General features: G+C 52.9%; 1 protein-coding gene across 2 annotated transcripts in view; it reads left to right on the top strand.

Annotated features, from left to right (window-relative positions):
* GLIS1 (GLIS family zinc finger 1) overlaps positions 1-16876 on the top strand; it is a 227239-nt gene that overhangs the window by 58871 nt on the left and 151492 nt on the right. The gene's annotated exons all lie outside the window — the stretch shown is intronic.

Genomic DNA, 16876 nt, shown 5'->3' with positions numbered 1-16876 from the left:
GTAGCCGACAAAGTGGTTTAAGTTAGTGTAGTATAAACTCAGCACAGGAGTGTATGTGTGTGTGTGGTGGTGGGGGGGGGTGCGGTGGGTGGGGACAGGGAAGGTCCCAAGACAAGGAGCAAGTGGCTGGCTGGGTGCATGTGACTCTATGGAAGGAGATAATGGAAGATCAGAAAACAGGGGTTTGAGACCCAGCCCTGCTGCCTATCTGCTATGTGACCTTGAGTGTATCACTTAGCCTCTGAGCTATCTGGGAGAAGAAATTTCCGTCATAAGCTCCCGGAGGGCAGAGGCCATGTCTGGGGCCTGTCTGTTCCAGGCGCCCACACCTGCTTGTGGAATGAGTGGTCACTGAGGGGCCATTTCACCCGCCCGTCCTTAGTGGTCCTTGAAAAGCAACCCCCCCGCTCCTGGAGCTGTGGAAGGAAGTCCAGTCCCTCACTTGGTCAGCCTAGAGAGAATGCGCGTGTTCTCTTTCTTGGCCGCCTTTGGAGACATAAGCCCTGGCCTGCAGCATCCATTTCTCTCAGTTTGCTCACAGTTTTACATGAATTCTCCCAAATCTCTTCTCGGATCCAGGCCCTTCTCCTGGCTCTGACCAGCATATTCCACCCCACTTGGCATCATCCCTTGAACAGTGAGGCCTATGAGGGTCTGTTGTAACAGCCCAGGCGAGAGGCGACAGGCCCTGAAGCCCCGCCCTGATGGGCTTTGCCCACCACGGGCTGCGTTCCCAGTTCTGGGGAAGAGTGTGCCACGTGTCCCTCACCCCGTCCAGTGACTCACAGCTGGGCACACATCGTCACACAGCCATGGGCTCAGAAGAGAACCCTGCTCTCCTGATGCAAGTGTAGATCCCAGGACAGCAGTGGATCAGATATCTTATTCCTACTGCTTAGTTATTGGGGTGGATCAGTCTTAGAATACATTCAGGTGACCTGAACAGCTTTTGAAACGCCGTTCGTTCATTCACGCACTCACCTGTTCCGCAGGTATCTGGAGCATCACAGACACACATTTGCCTGGACCTAACCCCTCCCCAGATAGGGCTGATTTGTTTTCTGACCCTGTGAGTTTTAAAACCTTCTGTGATCATAAGAGAATGATAATCCTCACATCTCCATGTTGTTTACAGTTTACAGAATTTAATGTTCATGAGGTCCATTTAATGTTCATGAGGTGAGGGTGTTTCTGTATTTCTATTTTGTAGGAGAAGGAAACAGGCTAAGAGAGGTTAAGAATCTTGCCCCAGGTGACACAGCTCTAGAGGTCTCTGGCCGTCTGCTCTCCCCTCCATGTCCTAGTCTGGTGCTGGTGCCATCCGGTGGCAGGCCCCATGCTCGTGACATGGATAGAGCAGGGATTTCTGAGTCGATTTGGGTCTTGATGTTCCCATCCATTAAATGGATGGGATGGAAATCTCTCCCCTTGCCTTTCCTTATGAGGACATTAAGGACAGCCACCATATTTGATATGAAAAGGTTTTAAAGCTATTAGTTGCTAACATGTGATGGACAGTCTGTGCTGTCAGACCCTTCCTGAGGCCTCCCTCCCGCCCTGTCACCTCTCTCCTTCATTCAACACGTGGCTGGAAACCCCTGCTCTGTGCCCAGCACCAGGATGGGCACCGAGGACCCAGAGAATTCCAACTTGGTACCTGACCTTGAGGAGTTCACAGAGCTGAAGCACTCTTTTGGCCGTCACTCATTTCTAGAAACCCAACGAGCTGGAGGGGGAAGTGGGGATGTGGGGCTGGCACTGCCATCACAGAGGCCCCTGAGGCCGGCACTGTGCCCGGGGCTTTCCGGACCACGGCCCGTTCTCTGCTCACAGCAGCGCAGGAGGCTGGTGTGTGCTGAGGAATGGACTCAGACCAGCACAGTGACTTGTCCTGGGTTGCACAGCCAGCATGTGGATTTTCGTGTCTGTGATTCTGCGGCCGAGACCTCTTTCTGGGACTCCTTGCCTCTGAAAAGCGGGAAGTCGACGCGTAGAGGTGGAATGCTGGCTTTCTGGGTCCCGAATACCTTGAGTACCGGTTTGGGGCAGGAATCTGGGTCTCTGGGCAGCCCCTCCCCTCCAAGCGTGCAGGGACTCCTGCCGAAGCAGCAGATGTGCAGGTCAGACGTTCAGCCTCCCATCTGGCCTCCCTCCTCCTTTCATCTGAAACCCAACTCGGATTCTCAGTAAACAAACAGTAAATTCAACAATACAATCTTCCTGAAATGCCTTGTAGTTATTTTAAGGCTGTTTGGGGGTTTATTTTAATTGTGGGCCCAGGTCCCACAGTCATCCAACTGCTGCTAGGATGAATGTGGCCGCCGCCTCCCTCCCTGCCCTGTGGACCCCGTCCCCTTCCAGCAGAGGCCCAGGGTGGCCCAGAGGTAGTGGAGGGTGATGAAGTGAGGTATGAGGCCACTCCCTCCCATGTCCACCCGCTGTGAGGCTGTGGTGTCCAAGAGACCAGCTTCGGATCCAGGCCTGGTGGGAGAAGGACATGGAGGTGAGGGGGCAACCTTCCAGGCCGAGGAGGGGTCGCTAGGGAAGGAGCAGCCAGGGCTGGTCATAGGTTCACACTCTGATTACCAGGATCACAGATACACCTCACTTTATAGCCAAAATGGGTTGAAAGTTGGGTCCAGATAAGCCAGATTTTCTGGCTAGGAAGTGAACCTTGGGGGTCTTGTCCAGCGCTTTCCTCTTGCAGTTAAAGGAAACTGAGGTCCAGAGAGGGAGGGGCTTGCTTCCCCTCCTCACCTTCCCTAGACTCAGAGGTATCACCCTTGCTCTGCTCTCAGCTCACCTTGTGTCCTGGCTGATAGCTCCAGGAGGTATGACCTCCCCCCCCCAACACGCACACCTTCATGATGTGCCATTTATTTTTTAAAAAATACTTTTTTTTTAACGTTTATTTATTTTCGAGAGAGACACAGAGCGCAAGCAGGGGAGGGGCAGAGAGAGAGGGAGACAAAGAATCCGAAGCAGGCTCCAGGCTCTGAGCTGTCAGCACAGAGCCCAACACAGGGCTCGAACCCACGGACCGTGAGATCAGGACCTGAGCTGAAGTCAGACGCTTAACCGACTGAGCCACCCAGGTGCCCCTGTGATGTGCCTTTTAAGTCAGTGGCTGCGGAAGTCAGAAGCTTTTAAGTCTCAAGGGAATCGGGCACTTGCAGTGGGTGTTAGTACTTGGACAGGCCATGGACTGTGCCGTTACTGCATCACTGCAGTAACCTTCTCGTTGTGGCCTCGGGTGGAAGGTACCAGCTTTGCAGGGAGTCTGGGGACTTGGTTTGCTGCGTGACGCCAGGCAAGTGATCTGATCTCTGGGCCTTGGTTTCTTCATGTATGTAGTGGAGCGAAACAGCCTCAGCCCACTTCAAGGCAGCACCTCCTAAGCTGTCTAAGACGACTCTGGAGCAAGGCTTTGGATGACAGGCTCCCTCAGAGGGTATAATGTGCTGGTATGTGGTGTGGGTCTCCAGGAAGGGGTATTGGGGTATCTTCAGGGAATGGTCTGGTGGGGAACAGAGTTGGGACTGGTTGGGGTGCTCACTGCCTCAGGAGTATGGGAGGACTAGACTCAGCCCGTGTGTTTCCCAAGGAGCCTGATGGTGCCAGGGAACAGTAAAGGAATCCCACATTTGGGGGCCATTTTCTCAGTGCCAGGCATGATGGTAGGGACTTCAGGTTTTTTTTTTTTTAATTGATTTTGTTAATGTTTATTTATTTTTGAGAGAGAGAGACAGAACGTGAGTGCGGGAGGACAGGGAGAGAGGGAGACGCAGAATCCGAAGGAGGCTCCAGGCTCTGAGCTGTCAGCACAGAGCCTGACGTCAGGCTCGAACCCACCAACTGTGGGATCATGACCTGAGCTGAAGTCGGACACTTAACTGGCTGAGCCACCCGGTGCCCCCAGGTATTTTTATTTTTACAACAGCTCTGGCAGGAAGACCTCATTATCCCTATTTTATGTATGAGGAGACTGAAGCTCTGAGGGGAAAGTAATGCCTGAGGCCCTCACAGCAGGGAGGTGGGCAGCAAATGCCAGAGACCTTGCTCCGCCCCTGGCCTGGGCGAAGAGGACTGGGGGATCCCCACTAGATGGGCAGTCCTCCGGGTGATGACAGAGAAGAGGGAGAGGAGGTGAGGAGGCACAACAGACCCCAGAGATGGCGTGAGAGCAAGTGAGAAGTGAGGGTGCTCCACACAGCGCCTGGGGCCAGATCCAGTCGGAATGGAGCCCAGGCCCTGGGAGACGTCTGGTCTGGGCCTGGCTGAGGCCCCTCTATTTATTTGTACATCACCAGATGTAAACTAATTTGTTTAGCAAGAAAAAACACATTTTTATTGCCTTCCAAACAGGGCTGTTTTTCCTCTGGCCGGCCGGCGTGCCTTGAACGGCCAGGCTGGGGAGCAGAACTTTTGGGAACACGCTGAGGTGTTGGGGAGGCAGCTGTGTCACTTGCAGGGTGTTGGGCTCTAGAGCCAGCAGACCTGAATTCCAGCCCAGCTCTGTCACCGGCTTTGGCAAGTCCTCCTGGCTGCTCCTTTTCTTACCTGGAAGAGGGGGTGACTGTGCGTCCTGCATGGAAGGAGCCCATCTGGTTCCACCAAGCTTGTTTGTGGGGGAAAAGCAGCTTCAGTGATCACTGACTTTCCATACTAACTACCCTGCAGACCGCACCCTGTTGATGGAGCTGTGGACCCCAGCATGAAGCCTGTTCTGCTGCCATGCATTTGTAATTATGAGCTGTAGCTAGTGGGGTGCACTGACCTCACGGGAACTGCACCCTGGGAGTGGGGAGGGGAGAAAGGAGACCTTGGGTTGTTTCACTAGATGCAGTCATTAAGTGGTATCATATCACTTAATCCTTGAGACCCAACAAAATAGGTATCATTGATACTCCTATTTTGTGGATAAGTCGCAGAGCAGCCTTAGCAGTGTTGCACGAGAGGTAGGTGCGATTTGAAGGCCTGTTTGTCCAAAGCCCATGCTCCTTTGGGTATGAGGCAAGAGTGAGGGAGAAATTTTAATACCTTCAAGTGGTTATTAAAGTTCCCAGCCCCCGAATGAGGCCGAGGAGGGGGATACAGCCATGGCTCAGCCCTAGGCTGCGGGACCCTCCTTGGGACTTGGGAAGGATGGTGCTTCTGGCCCCAGGACACAAACATCAAAAACCGAAAGACTCAACCCAAGGGTTGGGGAAGGAATGGGCAGGGGCCTTGCTTCTTTCAGCCTTTCCTTAAGGAACTGTGACAGGCCCAGTGGGTGGGGGATTTTGGACTGAGGACTTGCTGTGGACGGGCCTGGGACTGGCATGGGGACCTGCCCGCAGGGTCCCAGTGCCAGGGGGGTGGGTGGGGGGGAGGTGGAAGGATCATCAGGAAGACCAGGGCAGGCTGAGGGAAGTGTGGTTGGAACTCTCAGGCTCAGAGGATCTAAATTGGGCCGCTGTGCCAGGGTGTCGGGGAGGGGGCCATGCTGGTTCCCTCCTGGCAGGCTGGGGGCTGGTCCAGCACTCAGCCGGGCTGGAGGAGGAGATGGCCCTGGGCAAGAAGGGATGGTTTTCAATCCAGGCCAGGACTGATTCCTGCCTGACCGTCTTTTCTTGTTCCCTGTTCCTCAAAGCCATTGAGGCTGAAGCCTTCGGGGCCTGAGGAATGAGGTGTCCCCAGTTTTTCGCTTCCCACGGACTTGACCAAAAACCTCAAACCCCAAACCAGAGCAAACGGTGCTAATTTGCTGAATCCCAAACCAAACCTGAGGATTAATTTTTTTTTTTCCTGAACTGTGAACCAAGTCTACGATTTCTTCCTCAAAATAAAAGAAGGTTCTGTTCAAGAAGTTTTAAATCTTAGTGGTGCCTCTTATTCCCCTTCTGCTTTTGCCTGGGGATTCTTGGACAGGGTCCTGGTGGCTGCTGGCTCCAGGTTGGACTCTGGGCCAGGTAGAGAGAGGAGGTGGAGTCGGGTGGCGTGGGGAGGGCCCCTGTTTCCGGGAGTGGTTGGAGGAGGAGGTTTGCTGAAGGAGGTGGCAGGACCATGAGAGCCCTGATGGAAGGGACCCTGTCTAGGAGCCGGAAGACCTGGGTTCAAGTTCGGACTTGGCTTCTGTATGCTCTGTGAGAGCTACCCGTCTCTAAACCTCTGTTAAAACATTGCCTGCAGGGCTATGGGGAGATAACCCTTGCAGATGTCTGTGCCTTGCAGCCAGCAGTGAGAGGTGAGCAGACAATGACACCGCATGTTTGCACATCTCCTTGTTTCCATCTTCTCTTTAGATTTCTCTAGTCAGGCCTGGGAGATCGATGATATTTTCCCTGCTGACTTTGGGACATCTGGGTTCGCTCAGAGTGGGGCTGTGACTTGCCTGATCTGGGACCTAATTTTGGGGGGAGCCAGGCACAAACCCAAGCTTCTAATTCAGGGGAGTGATAAGAGCACAGGTGGAGCGTGAGTTTCGGTGTCAAACTACTCTACTCCTGAGCTGTGTGACCACAGGCAGTTCACATAACGTCTCTGAGCCTTGTCTCTAAAAGCAGAATAATAACCCAGATGAATGATTTTCTTGTCCTTGCTGGGATTAAAGCCATCTGAGCAGAGCCTGGCACACAGGAGGCACTCAGAGAGTAATTGTCGAATGAGTAAGTGAATGAATGTGAGTTTAAGAGTCAGGACTGGGAAGAAGCTGTTTTTAGGGACCCTAGGTTGCTGGAGTGATCCAGACCCCCCACCTTTAATCTCAGTCCAACAAAGCAGGGGGCCCAAGAGAACCAACCTTCACCTTGGAGACACTCTGGCTTCTCACTGTGAATGTCAGCCCACATGAGGCTCCTGGCCCAGAGCATGTTGGGAGTACTGAGTTGGCCCCTATTGTATGCGGGCAACCTGTCCCCGCTGCTCTTGGGCTGAGGTGAGTGCGGGGTCCTGCAGTGGGCACTTCTGCTTGAATCTACTCGAAATCTCCCTAAATCCCAGGCTTGGCTCATCCACACTGCCTGGGTGACCTCTGGCCAGTCTTGTCCCTCTCTGGCCTTCGTTTCGTCCTGTGTAAAATGGAACTTGCAGGTTCCAGTAGTTTCCTAGCATCCCTTATGGGTGCAGCTTCAGCTCAATCCCAAGGGCCTCTGGATCAGCCAAGAGATTCACTCACGTGGCCCAGCCACACCACCAAACACGTCATCATATCCCCTCAGGTGTACTGGGCTTTTATCCCGAGCGTAAGCCATGGGGGGAACAGAACTCTGGAGAGCAGAATGGGGCTGTACCTGCTACATCTGCATCCCTCCCTGCCCCTCTCTCCTGCCGGGCCTCTGGTGTAGGCGTTTAGTAACAACAACACGCCTGCGACCCTCCGGAGCACGTTTATGGGCATTGTCTCCATTTTGCACAGGTGGAAACAGGGGCATAGAAAACGTAAAGACCTATGATTAAAATCAGAGTTTCTCAAACTTTCTCCGGTGCAGAAAAATCACCTGACAGCCTCACTAAAATCCAAATTCCTGGGCCCCACTGCCCAGAGAACCTGTTTTAATAGGTCTGGGGTGAGGCCTGGGAATTTGCATTTCCAGCAAGTTCCGAGGAGATGCTGATGCCACCTGACTGTGACCCAGACTTTGGGTAGAGCTGTTAGCGTCTGCCTGACACCAGGCGTGGTACTTGGCATTAGGGTTATAGCGGCAGGAGACTTGAGTCTTATTCTAAAGGTGAACAGTAGGCCCAAAGAATCGAACTTTATTTGTTCTTTTGTTTTTCTGTCCATCCGTCCAGCCAACAAATACTCATTGGTGCGCCTCTGTGTAGGCTGAGCTGGGTATCCCTGACCGGGAAGAAATCCCAGTGTGGCAGGACATGCATGAGAAGCTCAAGGAGGAACGGGGCCAGTGCAGGGAAGTCAGGGAATGCTCCCCGGAGGAGGTGAATTGCCCAGAACCACATGGGCTGGTCAGCATAGCGTCAGGGCTTGAGGCAGGTCTCCCCTGCACTGTGCTGTCTCTATAAAACCCTCTGGCTCATTTTCTCCACGTGGTCTGACTGGAGGTATGGATTTGCATTGTTTTTCCCGTGTCTCTGGGGTTGGGTTTTCCCTGGGCAGAGGGCCCCAGTGCTGATCCAGGCCCTTTCAGAGGCCCTTTATCACTGCTATCTCTCTAAACCATTCCAGTGTTCACTAATAAAAAAAAAAAAAAATCTGTGGGGATGGTGCGGACAGGAGGTTAAAGATACAACGCTTATGGTCCCAAACTGAGCGTGGGCTCCAGGAGACAGAGGAGGCCTCAGGGGGACACAGACTGCAACGAGGCTTCCGTGACCACTGGCGCCACTCTGCCTTTATAGACGTGAGATTGTGGAGAACATGGCGTGCTTGCCAGCTCGGGGAATAATGTACCCAACGCTGGAGTGATCTGGCAGGGCAGAGACCCGGGGACAGTCTGGCAAGACTGGGCTTGGGGGAGAGCCCTGCAGGGCCTTAGCCTGGCGGGTGGGGTAAGGAGTGGCCGAGGGCCAGGCAGCACGGCCGGTCCCAGCAGAGTAGGGTGGGGCTGTAGCCGCTCCAGGACACTCTCCATGTCATGCGCGGAGAGATTCGCGGAGGCGCTGTCCTCTTACGTGCCTAGCCCTGAGCTGGGTACTGTGGGGCATAGGAAGGAAAGAGAAACAGAGTCTTCTAGAGGGAGGTGGGCGAGAGGAACAGGTAGAAGAGCTGCTCTCAGAGGCTGTAGGCAGACTTGACAGAGATCTGCAAATGTAAGCCCCTAAAGGCCACGCTGGTTTCGGGTTGGCACAGAGGCCTTGTCCATCCAACTCACCAGTCTGTGCGCCTGGAGACGCATGGAACCTGCTTCAAGATCCACGGTCAAATAAATAGTCCAAGGATAGGGGATGTTCTGGGTACTAGTGAAGCAGAGTAACTCACTCTCGGCCCAAGGGCAGGAGGTGATCAAGGAAGGCTTCATAGAGCAAGTGATATTGGAGCTGGGCCTCGAAGGGTGTGTAGGAGTTCCCTGATAGGCTGACGAGAGGGCATTCTAGGTGAAACTCCACGCAGCTCTCAGCTGGACCAGGTGGATGGAATGGTTCCATTTTACACAAAAGTAAGCAGGGCTCAGGAAGGTGGAGAGGCTTACCATAGGTGGAGGCCAGACCTCCTGGTTCCTCATCTGCTGTTCTGTCCACTGCCCCACACTGCTTCCTAAGTCCACTCTCAGGCACCCAGCAGGAACCTTGGGAAGGCTTAGAATATGCCCTGGACTCCTGTGCCATTTCAGCACCTGGACTAGTGGGACTGGCTTGGTAGGGTGGCTTCAGGGCTGCCTGGAGGCAGGACTTGACACCATTGGCCTTGGCCCTCCAGCCCTGCAGATGGGCCACTGCCAGTTTGACTGGGGTTTGCTGCATTCCCCAGGCCACACCATAGCTCACGGGTGGAGAAGCTGAGAATTTCCGTATTCTACAGTGGGAGGAAGTTTGAATTAGAATTCAGAGTCCCTTCTTGCTAACGGATGAAATATTTAAGATAAAAGTAGGGGGTGAGGGAAAGGAGCTTTGGAGTTGGGCAGATCTGGGTTTGAATTCCTGCTCTGCCTTGGCTGGCTTTGAAAGCTTGAGCATACCGTTTCACCTTCCTAAGTCTCAGTTTCTTTCTCTGTAAAAAAAAAAATTCTATGAAAGTTTAATGAAATAATATGTATTGAAAGTACATTCCAGTTTATATAGATGCTCAGTAACTATGCGTTCCATTTCCCACAGCATACATGAGATTAAACTGCCTATCTCCTCAAAATATTCCCAGTGGAAGGTCCGCAGTCTGTCCCCAATTACTCCTAGTGATAGGGAGCTCTCTAGTTTCTTTTTAAATTTTTTAAAAAAGTTTATTTTGGGGAGGGGGGGTGTGAGCGGGGAAGGGGCAGAGAGGGAGAGACAACAGAATCTGAAGCAGGCTCCAGGCTCTGAGCTGTCAGTACGGAGCCCAACACAGGGCTCGAGCCTACAAATCGTGAGATCATAACCTGAGCTGAAGTTGGATGCTTAACCGCCTGAGCCACCCAGGCGCCCTGTGAGCTCTCTGCTTTCAAGACAGTCCTTCTATTACATGAAATCTGGTCCCTTGTTGCTTCCCCCATTGATCCTGGTTTTGTTCCAAGAGGCCTCAGGCACTGGAGGCCAGTGAGCCTTCCCCTTATTCAGGAGCCACTTCCCTGGGCCATCAGCCGTGGGAACCCTTCTCAGAAAGTAGGGTACCCAAGCTCCTTTCAAAATTTGGTGCCAGGAGCTGAGTCCCCCAGGGTACTCCCCAGCTGGGTCTGGGAGGAGAGTTTTCACACCTGAAGGTTTCTGGCAAATGCAGCTTGAGTCTACCAACTTGTTGACTCACAGTATACAGGCACCTCCATGCTTCGAAGCCCTCTCTGTCCTTTAAAAACATCCTCTGCTATTAAGACAGGCTTCCATCTCCTGTTCTTTGTAAATTATTTTGAAAGAATTCTTTACTTAACTAAATTAAAATGAGATGCACTTTCACAAACCCGCCCCCTCCCCACAAAAAATCACATTTCCTCTGCTCATTGATCCTTTCTGTTCACATGCATGGTTTAAAAATACTTTGGATCGTTTATCAGCTGTAGCTCAATAATAAAGAAAATACACTAAAAATAGTTTGAATCATGGCATAGATGCTTTAATTTTTTTTTTAATTTTTTTAATGTTTATTTATCTTTGAGAGAGAGACAGAGTGCAAGAGGGGGAAGGGCAGAGAGAGAGGGAGACACAGAATCTGAAGCAGGCTCCAGGCTCTGAGCTGTCAGCATAGAGACTGACATAGGGTTCGAACTCATGAGCCGTGAGATCATGACCTGAGCTGAAGTCAGACGCTTAACTGACTAAGCCACCCCAGTGCCCCTTGCTTTTATATTCTACTTTGAAGTTTTTCTTCATGAGCCATATCTTCTCAGAGTAATGGCCACATGGTGTCTCATTACCTGGACACTACCTGGATCCATGGACTCTTTGCTCTGTTGCTGGACTTTTCGGTTGTTTTCTGCTTTTCTCTCACTATTGTAAATAATAATGTGAGGGACATCTTCATTTAACAAAGAACCAGTAAGCTCCTCCTTCAGGCCAGGGGACGTGCAGGGTGCTGGAGGGCAGAGATGAGCAAGGCACCTTGGAGGAGCACGGTTGGTCAGGGAGATGGAGGTATGAACAAATGATTAGACCAGAGTCTGGCTAGTTCTCTGCCGGGAGTTTACACAGAGGCTGGAGTTCAGCTTGGAGGACCCAGCATGTAATTTGAACCTCATCATGGGACTTGATATGTATCCCTTCAGGATTTCATCTGGCTTGTGTCCCAGGATTTGAATGGAAGGTGTCTTCCCTTTGGCGAATTGTTAAGATGTAGAAACTGTAAGTTTTTGTTAAGCGCCTCTGTGTACTGGGGTCTGGGGCAGAGAAGAAACGAGTGGGGCTCGTCCTTGTCTTTGAACCAATAACAGTCTTACTGGTAAAACAGGTGGACATCCCAGAAGACGTGTTCAGAAGCTAGAGGGCTTAGAAGAGGGATCAGGTTGGAGGTTGGGGGTACCCTCACTTTTGGGGATTTGGGGGAGTTGTCGCCTCACTTGCAAAACGTGGCACCGCCTGAGCTATTCTGTCTGTGTTCGGCCAGGTGCTGTGTGACTCAGGAAGCCATCTCCGCACACGGGAGATGTGGGTTCAGGCTGGGGGAACACTCAGTTCCCGTCAGCTGAGCCATTCATACCAGATTCTGGTTGAATCCAGAGAGAGAGCCAGTCCAGAAATAGGATTCCTGCCTGGGCTGGGGCTGCTGGGCCACTTTTGTTTTATGCTTTGGGTCACTTAGATAAAAGCGGATAAAAAGCCAGACCAATAATCTCCATTTGTTGTTATGCAGGCTGTTCCATTTCCAGTGCCTGCCGCCAGCCTGACAAAGCAATGCTGGGCTGCAAGCCCTGGTCAGGAAGCACTCTCCAGACATCCCTCACCCCAGTCCTTGGATGCCCCATCTCTCAGTTCAACCAGTAAATGGTCTACTCCGGGCCAAGCTCATGCTGGGGGCAGGGCGTGAGGACACAGGGAGGAGTTAGATCTGGACTCTACTTTCGGGGTGTGCTCAGTCTTTGTGGGACAGATACATACCAGGTAGTGACCATGTTGTGGGAGGGGCTTAGACCGAGGGAACACGGGGGCTGTAAAGCTTGGACATCCTGCCAGCCCATAGGGTGGGGGCTGGGTTGTATCTGGCTTGTTCTCCATACTACCTGTAGCATGCTGCCTTGGACAGAATAGATGCTCAGTAAATATCTGTGAAATGAATGACTGGGTAGTACCTAACCCAGCCTAGGTATGCGAGTAGAGGGGACCAGTCATCACCTAGTCTTACCTGGTAGAAAATAATCTGTGTTCCCTCCTTCATCTTTCCTTCATCTATCCCTCACTGAGCACCTGCTGGGATCCACTGAAGTCATGTGAGCCTGGAAGAGACAAGTGAGAATGTTATTTTGAAGCCTCGCTTGGGTATCAGGGTTGAGAATGGACCATGGGGCCAGGCTGGAGCTGGAGGGTCCTGAACCATGGCAGGGCTCCCCCACCAACTGGCTGGGGGTCCCTGGGGATATACTGCCCTGATCTGGGCCTCAGTTTCTTCATCTATAGCATGGGAATAATGAGGCCAACCTCAGGAGCTATGAAAGGTGGTTTGCATGGGATCTTGGCCATCGGGAGAGGGGGGGCGCTTATGTTCAGAGGAGGAGGGTGTGGGTTGATAAGCATCATACCTGGAGTGGACCATGTATTACTGTGGGTGGGGCAGATGCCACTGGGCTTATGGGGGAGGCCCAGGGTGGCACACGTACTTGATGTGGTTCCCACAGTGCTTTAGCCCTTTGAATCTCTTTTATCCTCATTATAACACTGAGAAGTATACATTATTATCTGCATTCACTGTCCATTGAGAAACCGAGCCTCAGAGGTTCCTAGGAAGAGAATGGATGGATGAAGTAGTACAGGGATAGGGCAGCACAGGAAAGGTTCATGAAAGGAGGCGAATATGCTCTGAGGACAAAGGCCAGAGCGAGCCACATCTTGGGAGAGGACTAGTCCCTGGCTCTGGGGCAGGATGAGTCTGCAGGGAGAGGCAGCGTTGCTAGGATAGAGGCGTTGGGAGCGAGGCAGAGTCTGACTTCCTCACTCTTGCCCTGTGGCTCCCCAGCCTGGCTCAAAACCAGCAGAGGGGAAGGGGTTTGGTAAAGTGCTGTAGAGGTCGTGGGGACTGTGCCTGATTATTTCCTCCATTCAGGGGTGTGCCTGGGCTCTGTGCCTCTCTGTGCTGGACTTCAAGTGTGCTGGACCCAGGGTTTGGGCCCACAGGAGTGGCTGACTGCTGTGGGGTGGGAGGTAGGCTGAGGAGGAGGCTGGAGGGGAGGTAGGCCAGACCTTCAAGGACCCAAGAGCTGTCCACGGTGCTTGAGCTCTCTGTCAACTGGTGGGATTTGGGGACCCCAAATCCCCAGGGTGGTTGGCCTGGTCCCTGCCTGAACAGAGTACCTGGTCCAGTGGGACCCAGGATGCCATCCTGGAAGCTATCAATGAAGGGCGCAGGCATCAGGGTCATCCTGACCAGGGCCCAAATGCTGGTCTCACCTCTTGCTAACTCCGAGCCCAGGTTTCCTCATGTGCCAGGTAGGGAAGTAACAGACCTGTGTAGTAGGTGAAGGGGAGATAATGCTGTTGGGTGGTGTTTGTGAGGGGCTAGCCCTGGCACACAGCAGGTGCTCCGTAAACAGGTGGCTGTGTGTCTATCAGAGTCAGCCACAGCAGAGCAAAGTGGTTGGGACCAGCGGCCCTAGAGCCAGCCTGCCCAGGTTCAACGTTTGGCTTCACGCTTGCTGGCTCTGCTACCTTGGGCACTCCGGTTAGCCCTCTCCGTGTTTCTCTAGTTTTGTCGTTTTGAATTTGAAACTATTTGAAAAAAGTCATATTGACCTCCTAGGATTGTTGTGAGTAGGACATGAGTTAATACTCACTTTCTGTCTTCCATTCTCTCCTGGATCTACTCTCACGCACACTCTCACCCCATCGTGGAGTCACCAGTGCCCTCCGGGTTGCTGGAACCAGGACTGGGTTCTTAGGTCTCAGTGTCCTTGGCCTTTCGGCACCGTCTGACACACGATTGTTCACTCCCTCCTTGAAACATGTTCTTCGTTTGCTCTGAAGACACGTCTTGGTTCTCTTCCTGTATCCCTGGCAGCTCCTTCTTACGTGCCTTCTCTGGTTCCTCCTCCTCCCCACGTCAAAATGTCTGTGTGCCTGGGGTTCTCGTCTCTGCCTGCATTCACTCCCTTGGTGATCTCCTCCGCTTTGTGCCTTTAAATCACGTCAGTGAGTCCCAATTTACACTTCCAGCTTGGCCCTCACCTCTGCACTCCATGCTGCCCCCCTTTGCAGCTGCATGTCTAATAGCTAGCTCTACCTTGGCACATCCAAAGCTGAACTAGAAACACCCCTGCAGCAACCCCTTTCACTCCCATTTCCCTACTAATTGCTTAGGTCCAAAGCCTTGGAGTCCCTCCTCTCTTCTCTCTCTCCCAAATCCTTCGGCAAACCCATTTCCAAATCTTGTTGTTGTACCTTCACCACAGAGGCAGAATCCGACCCCTTTCCATCCTTTCCCTGCTGTTAGCCTGGTCCACACCTCCCTCAATCATTCTTCCTTGGGTTGTTGCAGTCACCTTCTGTCTGGCTCCCTGCTCCTACCCTGGCCTCCCTACAGCCGGTGTCCTATTCTGACACAAACCCAGCGATGTCACTTTGTGGCTCAGAACTCTCCAGTGGTTGCACACCAGAACTTTGGTGGACCTGGGCTGTCTGCTGGACTGGGGACTGTACAGACCCAGTCAGGGTTATTTCAGACCTTCTAGCTAACAGGGGTTCAACTTGGTGCAGAACATGTTCTGGGTTGCCCTTCTTTTTCTGAACTGAGTTCCCTGCCACCTTCCCAGTCAGCTGGGCACAAAAAGCAAAAGGGAATTGAGTGATAGGGGAGGGCCAGCCTGGGATGGGGCTCTCTGGGAAGGGGAGGGCCAGCCTGGGATAAGGCTGCCAGGGAGGGGAGGGCCAGCCTGGGAAGGGGTTCTCTGGGGAGGCGAGGGCCAGCCCGGGATGAGGCTGTAGGGGAGGGGAGGGGAGAGCCAGCCTGGGATGGGGCTCCCCGGGCCCATCTTGTGCTGCAGTCCCGGCTCCTTTAAGAGGTGTCTGGAGCCACATCAGAGGAGGCTTTTCCAGCGACATGAGCCCATAAATTGTGGCTCCTTGTAAAGGCCAGGGCTTGGGGCCACCCAGCTGCTGGCCCAGAGGGAGCCACAGCTCAGCCTCAGAACGTTTTGTCTTCCTGACCCCTGGCTCCCCCTGAGAGAGACCGCCATGGAGCATGGGCAGCCAGCATTTCTTGAACTCCAGCTACATGCCAGAGCTAGGCCACCAGTTCCCTGATAGTGTCACTCCTCTGGCTGCCCCAACCACCCTGCCAGGAAGGGGTGGCTCACCCCACAGAACAGACAAGGAAACTGAGGCATGGAGCAGTGAAGAGCAGTGAGGTGGGAGCACAGAGGTCAGCCTCACCTCTCATCTTGAACCGTGCCCATCGCTTAGCTCCGTGGTCTAAAGGGGGAATCTCCAGCTGGTGGAGCAGAAGGAGCCTTGATCCATCGAGTGGCACAGTTATACCTAGAAGGGTCCTGGTGTGGATGAAACGGGGTCATGCATGAGAAGTGCTCCGCCTGTGCCTGGCACCCAGGGGCCATCCATTTGCTGCCCATGGCCCCAGCATCAGCTTCAGCAGCCCCCAGGCCTCCTGAGTGGGTTTGGTTTGGTTCAGTGTATTCGGTGCTTACTGATGTCTGCCTGCTTTGGGCCCAGCCTTGTGCCAGAATTTAGAAGCCTCGGAAAGAACCAGACAGGTCCAAGCCCTTGAGTTACTCGCACTTGGTGTGGTAGGCAGGTGGGAGTAGAGGAGGTGCTGATGGCCTGAACTAGGGTGGTGGCAGGTGTCACGGAGAAGGGTGGGGAGCTGTGAGACGTTCAGCACATGGAAGAGGCAGTTCATTGGCTATAGGTTGTCCAGGTTCAAACTCTGGCTCCAGTATTTACCAACTGTGTGACCTTGGGCAGGTTACTTACCTTTTCTGTGCCTCAGCTTCCTCATCTATAAAACAGTGTTTTCTAGGGGGATAACCTTAAAAGGGCTTAGAAGGATCTCAGCGTGTATGTGGGGCTCAGTAAACATTAGCTGTCATTGTTACTATTGGTGACTGGTCAGCTGGGGGCCTGGGACAAAGGGAGGCATGTAGGATGATGCCCTGGGTATCTGGAGGTGGAAAGGAGGAGCAGGTATGGGGTTGGGGTGGGAGGGAGCTCGGCTGAATCTGGGTACCTGTGAGGCATCCCATGGAGATGGGGAGGCCTTTCTGGGGTTGACCAGGCCTGTCAGAAACTGCTTCCCAGCCGCCTCCAAACCAGGAGGCTGATGGCCCCACGGGTGACAGGTCTGCCTTCAGGATCTACGGCTTGATTATTTTGGGCCGCTTGGGATCCCCGCGGCAGGAGATGGGAGAATAGCAATGGTCATCATCACCATCATCATCATCATGATAATGGCAATGATAACAACTACCATTTGTGTGGGGATTTACATTTTACAAAGTGCTTTCTCATCCATTACCTCATTGGGAACACATGGTTCCAATAGAAGGCAAAGGATGCATTTCTCTCGGGTCCTGTGGGGCCCACTCCTCTGAAAGTCTGTTTTAAATGATAATAATGCGGTGCATTTTTATAGTGCTTTGTACTTTGCAAAGTG

The sequence above is a fragment of the Acinonyx jubatus genome, chromosome C1 (assembly GCF_027475565.1).
Source record: "Acinonyx jubatus isolate Ajub_Pintada_27869175 chromosome C1, VMU_Ajub_asm_v1.0, whole genome shotgun sequence".
In the NCBI taxonomy this organism is placed as follows: domain Eukaryota; kingdom Metazoa; phylum Chordata; class Mammalia; order Carnivora; family Felidae; genus Acinonyx; species Acinonyx jubatus.
This window is presented reverse-complemented; position numbering and strand designations above follow the sequence as displayed.